Below are 15,699 nucleotides of genomic sequence, written 5' to 3'. Positions count from 1 at the left end.
GTGTGAATGTTTGGGGTTAATTTAAAAGGCCAGTCTACAAGTGCTTGACTACAGTTCTATTGCAAGCCATTACAGAGGAGAAATTCTGAGTCCTTACCTCAGAAATTAAGACATCTCAAAAGTTTTCTTCTATCCAGGGCATTTTTTGAAGTAGGTATGATTATAATATTGATTTACAGGTAAAGAAAATAAGGCAGAGAGAGTTTTCCCAAGTCACATAGATAGTGAGTTCAGGATCCAGGATTTCAGCCCACACAGACAATCAAACATGGTAGAAGCATCTTAGGAAAATGCTTCTAAAGTATCACACTTCATATCACTTTCTTTTCACTTTAAAATATCTTTTCTCATTCTGATTACAGAAATTTATTATCTAGCTTTATTTGGAAATGTAGATTGTTTCTAAATTTCCCTAATACATGTAACACTGGAATGACTATCCTTATTCACATCTCTTTGAATACATGACTATTGATTTCTTTGGCTAAATTCCCAATTGTAAAACTGTTGGGTAAAACAAGATGTGTTTTTTAAAGGTTTTTAAAACATAGGTACATAATGCCTTATACTGATTTCCACTTCTATCAGCATCTTATATGAGTACCAAATCACATCACTTCCATCATCACAGGGGTTCATTGCTTTCAACATATCCTGATTTGATAGGTAAAATGTGATTATCACAATATCATCTTAATTTTTTTTTATAATCAGTAAAATGTAACATTTTGTGTTTGTTAGCTACTTATACTTTTTATAAAATACCTGTTCATATATTTCACCCATTTTCTCATTGATTTGTAAGAACTCTTTATATATTATTAATTTTAACATATATACTGCAGTATTTTTCAAGTTTGTTTTTGACCTTTCAATTTTGTTTTATTGGGTCAAGATTTTTTTTTTTTAATCAAGGCATCTGATTTGATCTTTTTCTTTATGGTTTCTGATTCAGTGTCATGGGTAAAATCATTTTTTCCATCTCAAGGTATATTTCTAGTTATCTTAATTTTTTAATTCCAGTTGTGAATGGAAACCTGGATTATTTTTTAATATAGAAAAGATAGTGATTTTTATCTATTTATTTTATAGTAGGCCACCATTCTGAACTCTTACTCTATATTTTTTCAATTTAATCTCTTGCATTTTCCAGGTTGACAATTGCAACCACCGTGTGTGTGTGTGTGTGTGTGTGTGTGTGTGTGTGTGTGTTTGTGTGTTTAATTATATAGGCCAGGAGTTTTAAAACCATTATTTTACAAGGAATGCCTCAAATATTTCATCATTAAGTATATTGCTAGTAGTTAGATTGAGATATATTGTCTCTTTCTGTTAAAAAATAAATTCTTGACTTTTTACTGGGCATTTTTTTTCAACCAGGAATGAATGCTGAATCTTGCCTTTTTGCTGTTTCATCTATGGAGATGTTCACGTTTTTCATCTATACCTCTTAGTGTAATTCATTACTTTGGTAGTGTCTAGTATTAATGTATCCTTGAAACACAGAAATAAATCCTGCCTGTTCATGGAAATTACTGTGGGTTTTTCTTAACTTTAATGTAATTATAATGGTTTTGGTTTTCAGCCAAGCCATTTTCAAATAGATGACAGAGTCATATTATTTCTTTCAAGAAGATTCTGTAACATTTGAGCTACTGGTTGCTTATGGTCTAATTAAACTCTTCAAACTGAAAGGATGGAAGCAGAATTGTTTGAAATAACAAAGACAGTAACAGAGCAAAAGAGTCCTTCTCTCTAACTCCTAAGGAACTACCCAAACGCAAGCACTCTTTGTTAAATGCTAATGATTTTTCAAATGTTTTAAACTTTAAAATACCTATGATTTTCTCTGTTATAGATATATGTCTGTGGTGGCAGAAAATAAAAGTAAATGAATTCAAGTTACCTATTTGCAAATTAAAAATGAATATAATTGATTGCAGGACTCAAAAATTGGATATTAATTCTTCTCGAGAAACAAGAGTAAGTACTATTCTAGGTGACATTTATCCCCAAATGGAAGAGTATGGGTTTTAAACAATTATTATTACAGTGATATTGTATGCCACATTAAGTTTATCTAGTATTTTCATACTATTACCTCTTCAAGAACTTTGATAGACCCAGATAAAACCCCTTCTGTAGCTTTGGATTATATCTAGTGGAGCTATCTTTTAGTTTCCAAAGCTTGGGAGGAGACTCTGACCCTTGCATGTTTTTTAAAGCAATCAATATTGCTTATTTAATCCAAGTATTTTTTAAATTGCCATCATGTCACTTCTTCCCAATCCTGGCTGCTGTTCTTTTGAGAGATGCTACACTGGCACATTCTTTGAAACAACATATGTAATCTAGTGAAGCACATGTCAGCCAGACTTTAGGCTGGAGCCAGTCTTAGGAAATATTTTTCAAACAATCCTGCTTCCATCCTTTCAGTTTGAAGAGTTTAGTTAGAAAACTGAACTGAGTGAGTACTGGGTCCTATAAGAGTGAGTCCTACTATTCTCAGATTCTGTGAATAAAATAGGAGGATTTTAGCAGCAGTAGGAGGATTCGTGCAGCCTTCAGGTAGCAGCTATAGATGCTAAAACATCTGATGACCTACTTCATGAGCTTCCACATGTTAGGATCTGGTCTCTGCCATCCTTGGGGGCACCTGGGGCCTGGCCTTGCTAGCGATACCACACAGGGCTCTGAGGCTCAGCCTGATCATCTCTGGGTGAGGAAGTGTGAAGGCCACTGTCGATCTCAGTCAAGGCTAAGACAGCGATTTCTTTCTTTTCTACATAAAATCATAGTTATCCTGCTTTCTTGGCTTCCTCTAACTCCCCCAAAGACATTAATTGCTCTTGAGAGAGGATTCCTTTTTCAAGGACCCTTGCTCCTTCATGATCCAGTCCAGACCATGTGGCTGTTCATCTTTCGTCCAGGGAATACTGGAAATAGAAGATGACTTCCTGTCAGGAATGCTTTGTTTCACAAAGGGCTTTTCGGCTTCCTTTCCAGTGCAATAGTTGGAAAATGGTCATCAGCTCTTGAAATAAACATGGTCGTCCCAGTGTTTAACTAACATGGTGTCACAGGCTTTGATGCAGATGCTGGAGTCATCGGCGCATCTAGTGTGCCTCTGAGGCCGCAACTGTTTCCTGAATACTTTCCATAAAGAATTCTTTGGTGTGATCCTTCTAAAGGGCAGCTCACTGAAGAAGGAGTTGACTGGGACAACTTCAGCAGCATCCCATCAGGCCTCAGCTCTACCTAAGCAGCACTGAAAATTGCCAAAACAGTGTCCCCCTGGGAGGGTCACATTACTCACAAAGGAAGGTCTAAGGGACGACATGGACCTGTAGAGCACTGCTCTACTTGGGAGTGCCACCCTGTGCTGCTGCTTGCTTTTCCAAAGTTCCTGTAACACTGAGACAATACTGAAGTCTTCACAGATGAGAGCCAGATCTCTCTGAGGCAAGAGCTGAGCACTGTAGTGTCTGAGGGATTCCAAGGTTATGTCCACCTTCAGTCTGCAATGTAAGCCTTCTGCAGAGCGCTCCCAGGCTTGAATTCTTGCAGTCCTGGACTGAGTCTGTGCAGCTCATGGACGCATTGGATTACCAAAGAATCCCTTTAACATCTGCCAATCAGACATTTTCCAGAGTCTAAAGACTCCTCAGGGCACCCTCCTCCCAGGCTAACTGATCTTTGTTGTTTCTGCATATTATTGTTTTTATATCATGTCGACTTTGTATAGCTGCTTTTTTGGATCTATGTTAATAACCAAAATCGACTAAGAGTTTTCTTTTCTTAAAAGGTTTGGTGTCAAGATTATTCTAGCTTCATAAAAAAAAGTTAGAAAGGTTTCCATTTTTTCATTGTGCCGTAATAGTTTTGTTTTGGGTTTTTTTGTTTTTTTGTGTGGTACGCGGGCCTCTCACTGCTGTGGCCTCTCCCGTTGTGGAGCACAGGCTCCGGACGCGCAGGCTCAGCGGCCATGGCTCACGGGCCCAGCCGCTCCACAGCATGTGGGATCTTCCCGGACCGGGGCACGAACCCGTGTCCCCTGCATCGGCAGGCAGACTCTCAACCACTGTGCCACCAGGGAAGCCCCGTAATAGTTTAAGTAGCATGAGAATGATCTACTCTATGAAAGCCTATGAATAATTTGAGTGAGAAAATCATATGGGCCTATTCCCTTTCTGAAGCTAATTCCTACACAGCTTTAAAAATATATTTTGTCTTATTCATAAACCTACTTAGCTTTTTTACTTCTTGGTTCTAGTTTGGATATTTTCCCTTAAACTTATTCTTTTAATTTTGATTTTCAGATTGATTAGCACAGAGTTGTGTGATCTCTCAAATTACAACCTATCTTTTCTTGTTATAGCTCCATTATCAGTATTAAAGTGATGTGTTTCTGACTTTCTCTTTTCTCTCCAAAATAGATAAGCTATATATATATATTTGTCCAGATTGTAATTATTTTGAGAATAGGTTTTTTATTTGCCAATATTATTTTTTGATTTCTAATTTATTTAGTTCTGTATTTATCTTTGCTTTTCTGCTTTTTAAAAAATATTTATTTTATTTATTTATTTATTTTGGCTGCGCCGGGTCTTTGTTGTGGCACGCAGGCTCACAGTTGCAGCATGTGGACTCTTAGTTGCGTCATGCATGTGGAATCTAGTTCCCTAACGTGGGATGGAACTCGGGCCCCCTGTATTGGGAGTGTAGTCTTACCCACTGGACTACCAGGGAAGTCCTGCTCTTATGTTTTTAATTTTTGTTGTTCTTTTTGTTTATTTAATCCTTAATTAATGTAATATTCTTTATTTGAGGCCATAATTTTTCTCTGAATATGCTTTGGCAGCAACATACAAACTTTAATTTCCTTTTTAACCCAAGAGTTATTTCAGTGAATGTAGCAAAGCATAATTCTATGAATCTTCAAAACAATATGGTTCAATATGATTCATGCACTTAAACTTATTCTGGTTTTATTCCAGAGTGATACAGTATATCCGGAGGAATAAATTAATTATATGCCTTCAAGCAATCATTCATAAAAAAATTTTTTTGGCAACCACTTTTTATAATATCCAGTGACAGTCTAGTGTACAATTCTTTTGTATTGCCAATTAAAGGAAGATCCACATGCTTTGATAATCATAGAAATAATCAAGTTAAGATCCTATAAAAAAATTAAAGAATGTATTCATTTGTATTTAGGGATCCAAAAAACATCTCCCCCAACCAGCCTACCATACTTCCAAAATGCTAATTACTAAAGAATATTTTCTTAAATTAAGACTTTCACATACTAGAAGCCCCTTAAAATTCAATGGAATAGGTAACACATTGAGTGACTGTTTTATATGTAATATACATGGCATTTTAGTCTGGATGAATTTATTATTAACTTATTACAGATTAATAAACCAACTATTTGTCAGAGCACAGAAGAAATGGGACAAATGGAGAGTGAATTTAGATAAAATACAGGGGGAAAGGCCCTGAGGCATCTAGAGAACCCTAACCCCACCTAGCCAAGTAGAACAAGATCAGGTGGGTTATCCAAAGGAATGTGAAATCACTCTTTTGCTCTTTCGTATACAGAGGCTTGAATACAAGGGATTTGAAAAGATAGGGGAGTAGGCGTCAGCCCTATCATGATCAAGACTGTGATACCCAAAGAAAACCACAGAAGTAGAATCAACTCAAACGAAATATTCTTTCTAAGATTTTGTTCCCCAAACATAACCACAGGTTTCATCCAGAACAGGGCAAAGGGAGGGAGAGGTAAGGAAACAATTTGTCTTTTTGGCATGCCCTTTAAGATCAGGGACTTTTATCAGATATCACACGATACTATGTTAACATAGTAGAGCAAGTCCTTTTACAAGCCACAGTCCAATAGTCTTTCTCTTTCTCATCAAAACACTGCAGTTCCTGTGTCCAGGTGTTTTGAAGCAATACTTAACACACCACATTAGAAGTTAATCTGCATTTCACACAATTTAAATAAATAAATAAACCGATGAATTAGTGCTACCCTAATCTTGGCAACTTTTTTTGAAAACTGTGTATTATTTATATGGAAAAAAAACTGTAGCCCTAGCTTATCTTTAAATTCTTCCTTTTTTGTTGTGTTTATTTTAAATTAGGATGAGTAATACCATATTGGGAGAAGTGGAGTTTTCATTTTCCCAAGGTTTTCTGCCAAGTCTCTTTTTTGGACAGTAAAATAGAGGCTAGAAAAAATCCCAGTTCCTATTAAAGTGCCATAAGGTATTTTAACACTTACCAAAATATCAAAGCCTAATTTGTTGAAACTTTGCCTAAAACCTTGCACAAAACAAATAACTCTGCCTTAATTTTTTTTTTTTTGGTTTAAAAACATCATGTTAGAAGTGGCTATCTAGCTCTAAGTTCAGAAGGTATAAACCCAATTTGAGGAAAGTTGATAATCTTTAGTACAAGTTTTCTCAGAACACTGTCATGAGATTATGTAATCAGTAACTTAAAACTATCCCCATTAGGACTAATTGACCCTTCCTCTACTTCATATGTTTGTTTTATTTAATTGCATTTATACAACTAAATTTAACAAGGAGCAAAGCCCCTTGTGCAAGCCAGTTTTATCAAAATCCCTTAAAATATTTATCCTAAAGTTTTTGTAAACTACTCATATAAACACACACACATACACACACAGACTTACACACATATATACCCAAACCTTGGATAATGTTCTACTCAGTCAGTGCTGACATACAAAAAACCATAAACTTAAACAAAATTGTTGCCAGCCAACTGGCACACCAGGCCCTGAGAGAGACTGTTATTTGTAATATCAGAATCTTCATTCCAACAATCTTCATTCCAGCAATCACTAATGAGAGCCCTACTATGTAACCAAAGCTCTCTACTCTAAGGGAGATACAAAATTTCACACTATATGATCCCTGCCTTCAGTCAACTCACTTACAGTTGACTGCAAGCAAATATATTGCCAAGCTAAATGCAATAAGTATGAAATAGAACAAAGAGTTAGCACGAACTGGAGGTATGAATAGAAAACTGGGAGCTAGGAAGACAGATCTGCCAATAATTTGCTAGGGGTCCTTGACTAACTAGTTTAACCACTCCATGACTTGATTTCTTTATCAGTAAAATGTGCAAGTGAACATCTGCCTTATAGGATGATTGTGATAATGTAAATAATGTACTTAGAAACTCAGGAAGCTCTCAAAAAGTTCTAACTAGTAACATGTTAGGAACAGGTTGAAAGGACACAAAGGAAAAGGGACTGATAATCATCAATGAATTTACTACTTGGGTAGATACTAAAGGAGGAAAAGACTCAAGAAGTCTTTATCAGGACTTCTCTGGTGGTCCAGTGGGTAAGATTCCGCACTCGCAATGCAGGGGGCCCAGGTTCGATCCCTGGTCGGGGAACTAGATCCCACAGCTAAGAAGTCCGCATGCCACAACTAAGAGTCCACATGCTGCAACTAAGTCCACATGCCACAATTGAGTCCGCATGCTACAACCAAGAGTCCGCATGCCACAACTAAGAGTCCACAGGTCACAAGTAAGAGTCCGCATGCTACAACTAAAAGATCCTGCATGCCGCAACTAAACATGCCGCGACGAAGATCCCACGTGCCATAACTAAGACCCAGTGCAACCAAAATAAATACTAAAAAAAAAAAAAGAACTCTTTATCTCCTCCATCTAATGAAGGTTGTGGGACTAACTTGGCATAAAGGTTTAGGCAAAAACAGAAGATCCAAATAATGACAGAGGCACAATTATTTGCACGGGTGAACTACTTTAAACTTTTCTAATTACATTCCTATCCATTTTTTATCATTTTCCAGATGACAGCTCTATACAGGTTCAAAATAATCAACCATCTGAAGATCTGGAAGATTTGACTTAAGAGCAATTCATTGACTAAAAAGAAGACTTAGCAGTTTTAATTGACAAGCCCATGTAAAGAAGATTTGAAAGAAATGGGAATGATTAAGCATGATTTAAACCTAGGAAAAATAAGAATCGGAGGCACATAATGGATGTCTCCAAATATCTGAAGGGCTTTAACATAGAAGATAAAACAAGATTATTCTGTGCAGTTTCTGCAAATAGTACTCGAATCAATGGACCGAGCCACAGAGATGCGGATTTGGATATAAAAATTCTCTAACAACTAGAATGCTTTCTTCACTTTTATTAGAAGTTCTGAGGCAGAAGCTGGCTAAGTTTTACCCATGAGAGGTGTTATAGAAGAGATTCCTGGGTTTGTGGGCAGGGGAACTGGACAAAATGACCTTTAAATCTGAACTCTTTCTGGACTCTACATTATTAATATTTTTTTTCTTTTTTTTTTTTTTTTTTTGTGGTACGTGAGCCTCTCACTGACGTGGCCTCTCCCGTTGTGGAGCACAGGCTCTGGATGCGCAGGCTCAGCGGCCATGGCTCACAGGCCCAGCCGCTCCGCGGCGTGTGGGATCTTCCCGGACCAGGGCACGAACCCGTGTCCCCTGCATCGGCAGGCGGACTCTCAAACACTGCGCCACCAGGGAAGCCCAACATTATTGATATTTTGATATCACTTTTATAGGAGAATTTTACAGTGAATTGATGATCTAGGTCATACGTATTTACAGATAAGAAAACAAAGACTAAAAACAGGGCTAACATCTTAGCCCAGTGTGTTGACATGTTTAGTATTCCTTATTTCATCTCTGTAGTGAAAATACCACCCTCCTTACACCCAGAATAACCAAAAGGGTTTTCAGGATTAGTTAATGAGGTCTATTTAAAAACAAGCCCTAGAGGAAGTCAGTGGTTATCACTTTTCTCTGTTAGCATCAGGACACAGGAGAAAACAACTCTAATTTAGAAATAAAGACCTAGTTGTGTTACTATTAGCTTGGTGACTAGCCTTTTCTTTCCCCCTGCGCAAACTCCCCACTGTGCATGGCATTGTGATTAGAAATCAAGTGGAAAGCCACAATCTTATTAGCATAAAGTGTCAAAGGGTAGAAGAGTTCAGGAATGCCAGAGACTGGAAATTGAGAAGGGGTGCGTCAGAAAAGAGTGAGCCGCAAGTAGGGGGAATCAACTCTGCATAAAAACGCCCCTCGGGACTTCCCTGGTGGTCCAGTGCCTAAGACTCCGTGTTCCCAATGCAGAGAGCCCGGGGTTCAATCCCTGGTTGGGAAACTAGATCCCACATGCATACCGCAACTAAGAGACCACATGCTGTAACTAAGAAGCCTGCAAAGAAGCCCACATGCCGCAACTAGGAAGCCTGCAGGCCACAACTAAAAGATCCCGCATGCCGCAACTAAAAGATCCCACACCTGGCAATGAAAATCCCATGTGCTGCAACTAAGACCTGGCGCAGCCTAAATAAATAAGTAAATAAATAAATATTTAAAAAAAGAAAAAAAATATCCCTCAAGTCCTGGACAATTCAGAATAAAGGGTCAATTAATCAAGAAAAGTTAACAATCATAAACGAATACGTGCTTAATAATAGAGTTTCAAAATACACAAAGCAAAAGTGATAGAACCAAAGAAAGAAATAATAAGCAAAGTTAGAGATGTTAACAATCCCCTCAGGAACTGATTGAACAACTAGACAAAATAACAGTAAGGATATAGAAGATGTGAACCACTCTATCAGCTAGTAATCGTTATTTATTGAACACTACATCCAAAAACTGCAGAATATTCTTTTTTTAAAAAATTTCTTAGGAAATCGGCCATATTCTGCATCCTAAAATGAGACAATAAATTCCAAAAGACTCAAAGTTTGCAGAGTATGTTTTCTGACAACAACAGAATTAAATTAGATATCAATCATAATAAAACATCTTTACAAATTAAAAATATTTGGAAATTAAACAGGATGCTTCTATTTAATCCATGAGTAAAAGGAGAAATCACAAAGCAAATGTTTAAAATAGTTGGAAGGGAAAAAATATTAAAAAATAGCACATGAAAATTTGTGGGATGCAGCTAAAGGATTAGAGAGAAATATTTACATAAAAAAGAAGGCATTTAAAAATCAATGATCTAATTTTCCACTTAAAGAAGCCAAAAAAAGAAGAACAAATTAACATCCTAATTAAGTTGGAAAAGGGATTAATAAAGATAAGCATAGAACCCAAAAATACATAAAATAAATATTAGTAAAAATTAACAAGGCCAAAATTTGCTTCTTTAAAATATTAATAAAATTGAAAAATCTTTAGAAAGAGTGATCAATCTCCAACAGACTGCATTGGCCTCTTATCGCATCGTAACTCTCCAGCTAACTTCATGGCCCCAGTAACTTTACTTTCTGAGTCTTGGGTAACATAATACATCTAGATGGGCAGTTTAACCCATAATCAAAAAAGTTCAAAGTGCATGATAGTCAATCAATAAATACTGATCGATTTAATGATCAGTGATTGAATGACCAGGGCTGACGTGTACAGTTCACAGTTGACGCGCTGTACCATTTGCAGTTGGCCTAGGGCAAGTGATGCTTGAAATTAGCAGACACTCTCTCCAACTTGTATGCAAAACTGTTTTCCAGAGGAAAGGATACTGTTTTCTTCTCCCAGTAGCATGGGTCTGCCCAGAGGTACCTTTTTCTAGTTCACAGAAAGACCCCATGTAGGATCATAGCAGCCCAGTGAATGGCTCAAATGCAAGGGATACGTCTGCAGATCACCCTCAGAAATGTAGCTGTTCAGTCTTAAACTAGGTTGCTGTAAGTCCTACATGACAGAAGGCAGAGCCACTCCAAAAGTATGGCAAACTGGAGACTCTCCTTGACTCAGGAATGTTCCATTACCCGGCATTTTTTTTTTTAAGGACTGACATAGCTTCTTGGTCAAAGAAATGAGAGTTGCTTTTAACTAAACTCTATCTACAAGCAGCATAAAGGGCAGCTGCACATCTCAGCATAGACATCTCATCCTTTAGGAAGGCTTCCCTGATCTTCCAAGTATGGGCCAGATGCTCCTTCTGTGCTTCCTCCAGTAGTAATCTTTATTTTCCATTCTAAACCTACAGTAGAACATCATTTTTTGATATCGATTCAGTGTGCTCCCCTTTTCAAAAGCAGACAGAAAGCCATTGAGGAGGAAATCTTTATCCAGTAAAAGATCCCCTGAGTACCTCTAGTTATAGACACCACCTATGAAACTCAGAAGAACTCAGCCAAGCCTGGCCTCCCTCTGGATCAATTTTCATAAACAACCCAGGTTATCTCTGGTAGGAAAAAGACTAAACACTGTTCCCTAAAATTAAAAGTTAGGGACCCTTGCCGGTGAGCTCCAACAAAGGCCCACTGGCAGAAAAGTTCTTTGAGAGCATTGATTTAAAAAAATTACCCTGAAGTATAAATTAAAAATTAAATTAAATTTTAAAAAATTACCTTGAAGAAATGTGGAGTCTAGACTCTAAGCCCCAACTTAAACAGACAATCAGTTCTCAGAATTTCCTGAGAATTTCCTGTGCCTTTCTAGTCACAATCCCCTCAAAAAGTGGAGCCAGAGAAAGAGAGAAGAGGAAACGTGGGAAGAAGAGAAAAAAAAAGGTAGAAAGAAGGAAAAAGAAGCAGGAGACAAGAGAAACCAGTTTTGTCTTCCCGACTCTGTACTAAATCATTTTAGGCCTTAAAACATAGGGTGGCTATGTTATCTCTGTTTTCTAGAAGAGAAAACTGAAGCCCAGAGAGGTTAAGGAACTTGGGCAGGGGCACAGAACAAGCAAGTGTAGATTTCACCCACACCTCCCTGCCTTCCAGCCTCTGTTTCAGCTCCCAGACTTGTATGGCCTCAGTTGATGTCATCCATTTACAGTCACACACCCTTGAAGTGAAGCGTCACTTCACCCTTCCCCACCAAAGAAGCTGATGGAGCAATGGGGTCTGGGTTCAACTCTCATACAGACTTTTCTTAATCATGTATCTGGCACTTGCTGGCTTTGCAACCCCAGGCGAGGTAGTTTATATCCCCGAAGCTCAGTGATCTTACGTCTAAAAGAAGGAGAATATTTACTTCCACAAGTAACTGGGGGGCTTAAACGTGTTTCTGAAAAAGAAAAGGGCAGGTACCCAACAGGGACTCGAAACACATGCCAGCACTTCCTCGACTACACACACCCATCTCCCCACTAGAACAGGATAAGGCTTGGTCTTCACAAGGCTTGTTCTATATAGAAGAGTAACTGGGGCCCTGCCGCTTTTTATTTAGTTAGTTACCAAAGAGGAGGAGAAACAAGAGGAGACTGTTTTCTTGCCATCCAGCACTATCAGGGGGCAAATCTGTCAAAGAGGAAGTTTGTTTTTGTCCCTTTCCCTTAAACGTTCCTCTTCTCCCCTCCCCCATCCCATCCGTCCCGCTGTTCCCCTTGGTCATTTATCATCTGTTCTCTACAAATTGTCATAATCCCAGGTAATTTGTTAGCTCAGTGGTGCTCAAACACCACCACCTCAGCCTGCAGCAATTCAGGAAGGCCCTTATCCTTTAAAGGAACCTTGGGTTATACTCGACTGGCCTGGAAAACAGCAGTCGTTTGGCTGAGTTTGGATTAAAACGACAGCAAATGTGGCTCTAGAGTCACATAATTGCAAAGACTCTCAGCTTAAGACAGGCAAAAGATCTTTGTGTTTTACTAGCTGACACTAGGAAGTATTTAAGAGTCAAAGGGAGTGTACCCCAATGAGCCCTTTTTTGCTGGGCTGGGGCTTGTTCCAGTGCCCCTCAAATCATACGAATTTGCTCAGCCCTTTCTTTAAGGCCAGCCCTGGCTGATTCCAAAAGCCAAGACTTTCACGGAAGGCCCAGAGTTCTCTGAAATCCACAGCTGGACCATTAGCAGCAGGAAAAATGCCAAAGGACTCCTCCCATCAATCCCAAAGCCTGGGACCTGCCCAAAACTGCTCCAGGAATCCTGATGGGTTCCAAGGAATCCTTCCCAGGGAATTACTGAGAGCCCTCACCAGTGTGGTTCTTGTCCTTTCAAAGGGACCCCCAGGAGGTCAGGGATGTAGTGGAGGTTCAGGTCTGTCCTGGCTCAGGGCTCCCCAGGCAGAAGGAGGCGAGGCCCAATGCTCAGTGAGAGTATCCTGCGCATAATGGATAAACCTTGAAAACATTTTACTGGGTGAAAGAAGCCAGTCACAAAGGACCACACATATATTGTATGCTTCCATTTACATGAAATGTCAGCAGAAAGTAGATGAGTGGTTGCCAAGGGTGTTGGGGGGGCGAGGTTGGGAAGAAATGGGGAGTTTCCGCTAATAGGTACAGAATATTTTTTTTTGGAGTGATAAAAATCTTCTAAAATTGATTGTGGTGATGATTGCACAACTCCGTGAATATACTAAAAAACCACCGAATTGCAGACGTGTGCGATTATATCTCAATAAAGCTGTTTCTTCAAAAAAATCCTATCCTGAAGTCTATCTTACAGTAACCACACCCTTGGGACCAGGTTCAAAGGAAATCCATCCAAGTTGCTCTTTTGAAACAACTCAAAATCCAAATGCTATCCATGCATTAATTCATTCACTCATTTTACATTTACCAGTGAGTTCTCTGTGGGCAGAACTGGACCACCTTGTCAGAAATACACCACCAGCTGTCCCCACTGCATCCAGCTTAAGCCGGTTTGCTGGATGCGAGCAGGGCCTCTTTATCACATGCTGCAACCAGAAAGGGCCCCCCTTGACTCTCTGTAGCTGAGGAGCCCCAGAGCCTTTAAGAGGGGAGTTTCAAGAAAACTCTTTCTCATTTCTGCTCCCCACAGAGTCACCAACGTCTTATCCGCATATTTCTTTGTTTCTGCTCCCTTCCACCCCCTTCTACTGCTGCAGGCAGCTGACTCTCCAAAACGTCCAGAGGGAATGAGGCTCTCAGCTGTAGCTCCAGAAGTCGTTTTCGGGGGGGGAGGGGGGAGAGGCAGATATAGGCCGCTGCGAGAGCTGCACGCAAGCTCCATTTGCACAGTTGCCCTAAGGACATGCCGAAAGCCTAAGCACAATGCGCGACCCCGGGTCAATCCTGAGCTTCGCGTGCCACAGGGCGGAGCCTCCCACAGAGGACTCAAGAACCCAGCTCCTGAATCAGAGTGCCCGTGTCCTGGACCTGCAGGCAGCGTTCAGACCCTTGCTTAGGACTAAGGCCACTCCAGTGGCACAACGCCGGCTCCTCTTGGCCGGGCCCTAACCCTGTCTTGACTGTGCGCGGTGCACGCTAAAGTCAAGCTCGGCCAGATGCACCTCCGCCTCGGCGCTGCGTACTAGAGCGCTTGAAGCCGCCAGCAGTTCCGAGGGATAAAAGCGGCGGGTGGGAAAAGCCAGGGCAGAGAAGACCCTCCAGCACCACAGCGTGGTGGTGCATCTGAAAGCTGCAACTTCCTGGGTCCAGACACCAAAGTAAAACGCGCGAAGCATCCGGGTTTCCTGGCGTGGACGAGCTATCACTACGTGGAAGAGCTATCACTACTGCTAACATCCTGCATCGAGGCACTACGTTTGCTTGCTCCTCTTTTCGCGAGCACCTGGTCCCCAGCGCGGGTCACCCACGGGGATCTAGGTGAGTTGCGTACCCCATGATCTCCATCGGCTGTTTTTCCAAGCGACCCTTAATACAATCTAAATAAAAACAGCGTGCTTTCTGTTTATATACAGCTCTCCAAAACAATCCCTAAGCCCCTTTCTCAACGGAATGGTCGCCTTTACGAAGCCCCTTCTACTTGGAAATTCTGGAGTCTCCACTGTCTCGAAGTGGAGACACCCGCTCTTTCCCGCCGAGCACTCACAGGGCCCAAGTACAAGGGGGAAAGCTCCTGAGAGCAACCCAGGGCATCTTTATTGTCTGCATTTGCATCACGCAGTGCCACCAATCTCGCTGCCCAGTGACCCCCTGCGAAGAGGCACCCGGTGCACCTTCCCATCGCACCTCAAACGTCCCCGGGCCATCCGAGGCGCCCGTGAAGAGAAGGTCCATGGAATTGCACAGCGTCTGCAGGTGGCTCGCCCTTCCCACTTTCCCTTCCTCAAGAATAGACTTTGCAAAGCCGACCCGAAAGACGAGCAGAGAAAGATTGGAACTGACCTGTTCAGGAGAAGATTCCAGCCCAGGTAGGGGGCCTCTCCGTGCCTAGGGAAGATCCAAGTTCCGCCGCGAATTGGTTCTTGGCGGCGCACGGGTCTCGCGCGCTTCCCGCCGCGTGCCCCTTTCAATTAGCCTCTCTCCCTCTCCTCTACCCGCTTCTGCCCCCACTCCCGGCCGCTCAGAGCTGCCTCCTCCTCTCCAGGGCTTCCCTCCTGCTAGGCGCCCGGGATCAGATAAGAGGAAAGGAAGGCCCGCTGGCAGCCAATTATAGAGCGGAAGGTGGCTGCGGGGGGGAGGTGGGAGGCAGGCCTAAGCCCCTAACGCACCCCCGCTTCCCTCCTCCTCTTCTCCTCCAACCCGGCCCCACAAGAGATGCTCTGACGAGCCCGCCCAGCGCCGCAGCCACGCCAGCCCAGACCTGGCGGCCGCCCCAGGTGCGGGCCGCAGCCGGGTGAACGGGAAAGAGCGGCTTTTGCCCCTCCACTCGCACCGAGGCTAGCGTGCGGCTGGCTGCTTTGCGAGGTCTGGAGCCCTCGAGGACGCAGGTGCTGTGTGCCCGCTTCCCCATTCCCAAAGA

The 15,699-nt window shown here is 41.3% G+C and overlaps 1 non-coding gene and 1 pseudogene across 1 annotated transcript; one reads left to right on the top strand and one right to left on the bottom strand.

Annotated features, from left to right (window-relative positions):
- Positions 1-2,623: 2,623 nt before the first annotated feature.
- LOC112397158 (protein limb expression 1 homolog pseudogene) lies at positions 2,624-14,027 on the bottom strand (annotated as a pseudogene).
- TRNAA-CGC (transfer RNA alanine (anticodon CGC)) lies at positions 7,377-7,449 on the top strand. The gene has a single exon. It is a non-coding gene; the product is annotated as a tRNA-Ala (tRNA).
- Positions 14,028-15,699: the final 1,672 nt, after the last annotated feature.

The sequence above is a fragment of the Neophocaena asiaeorientalis genome, unplaced genomic scaffold (genome assembly GCF_003031525.2).
Source record: "Neophocaena asiaeorientalis asiaeorientalis breed wild unplaced genomic scaffold, Neophocaena_asiaeorientalis_V1.1 scaffold177, whole genome shotgun sequence".
In the NCBI taxonomy this organism is placed as follows: domain Eukaryota; kingdom Metazoa; phylum Chordata; class Mammalia; order Artiodactyla; family Phocoenidae; genus Neophocaena; species Neophocaena asiaeorientalis.
Note: the sequence above shows the minus strand (reverse complement) of the source record. Positions and strands in the feature narration are given on the sequence as shown.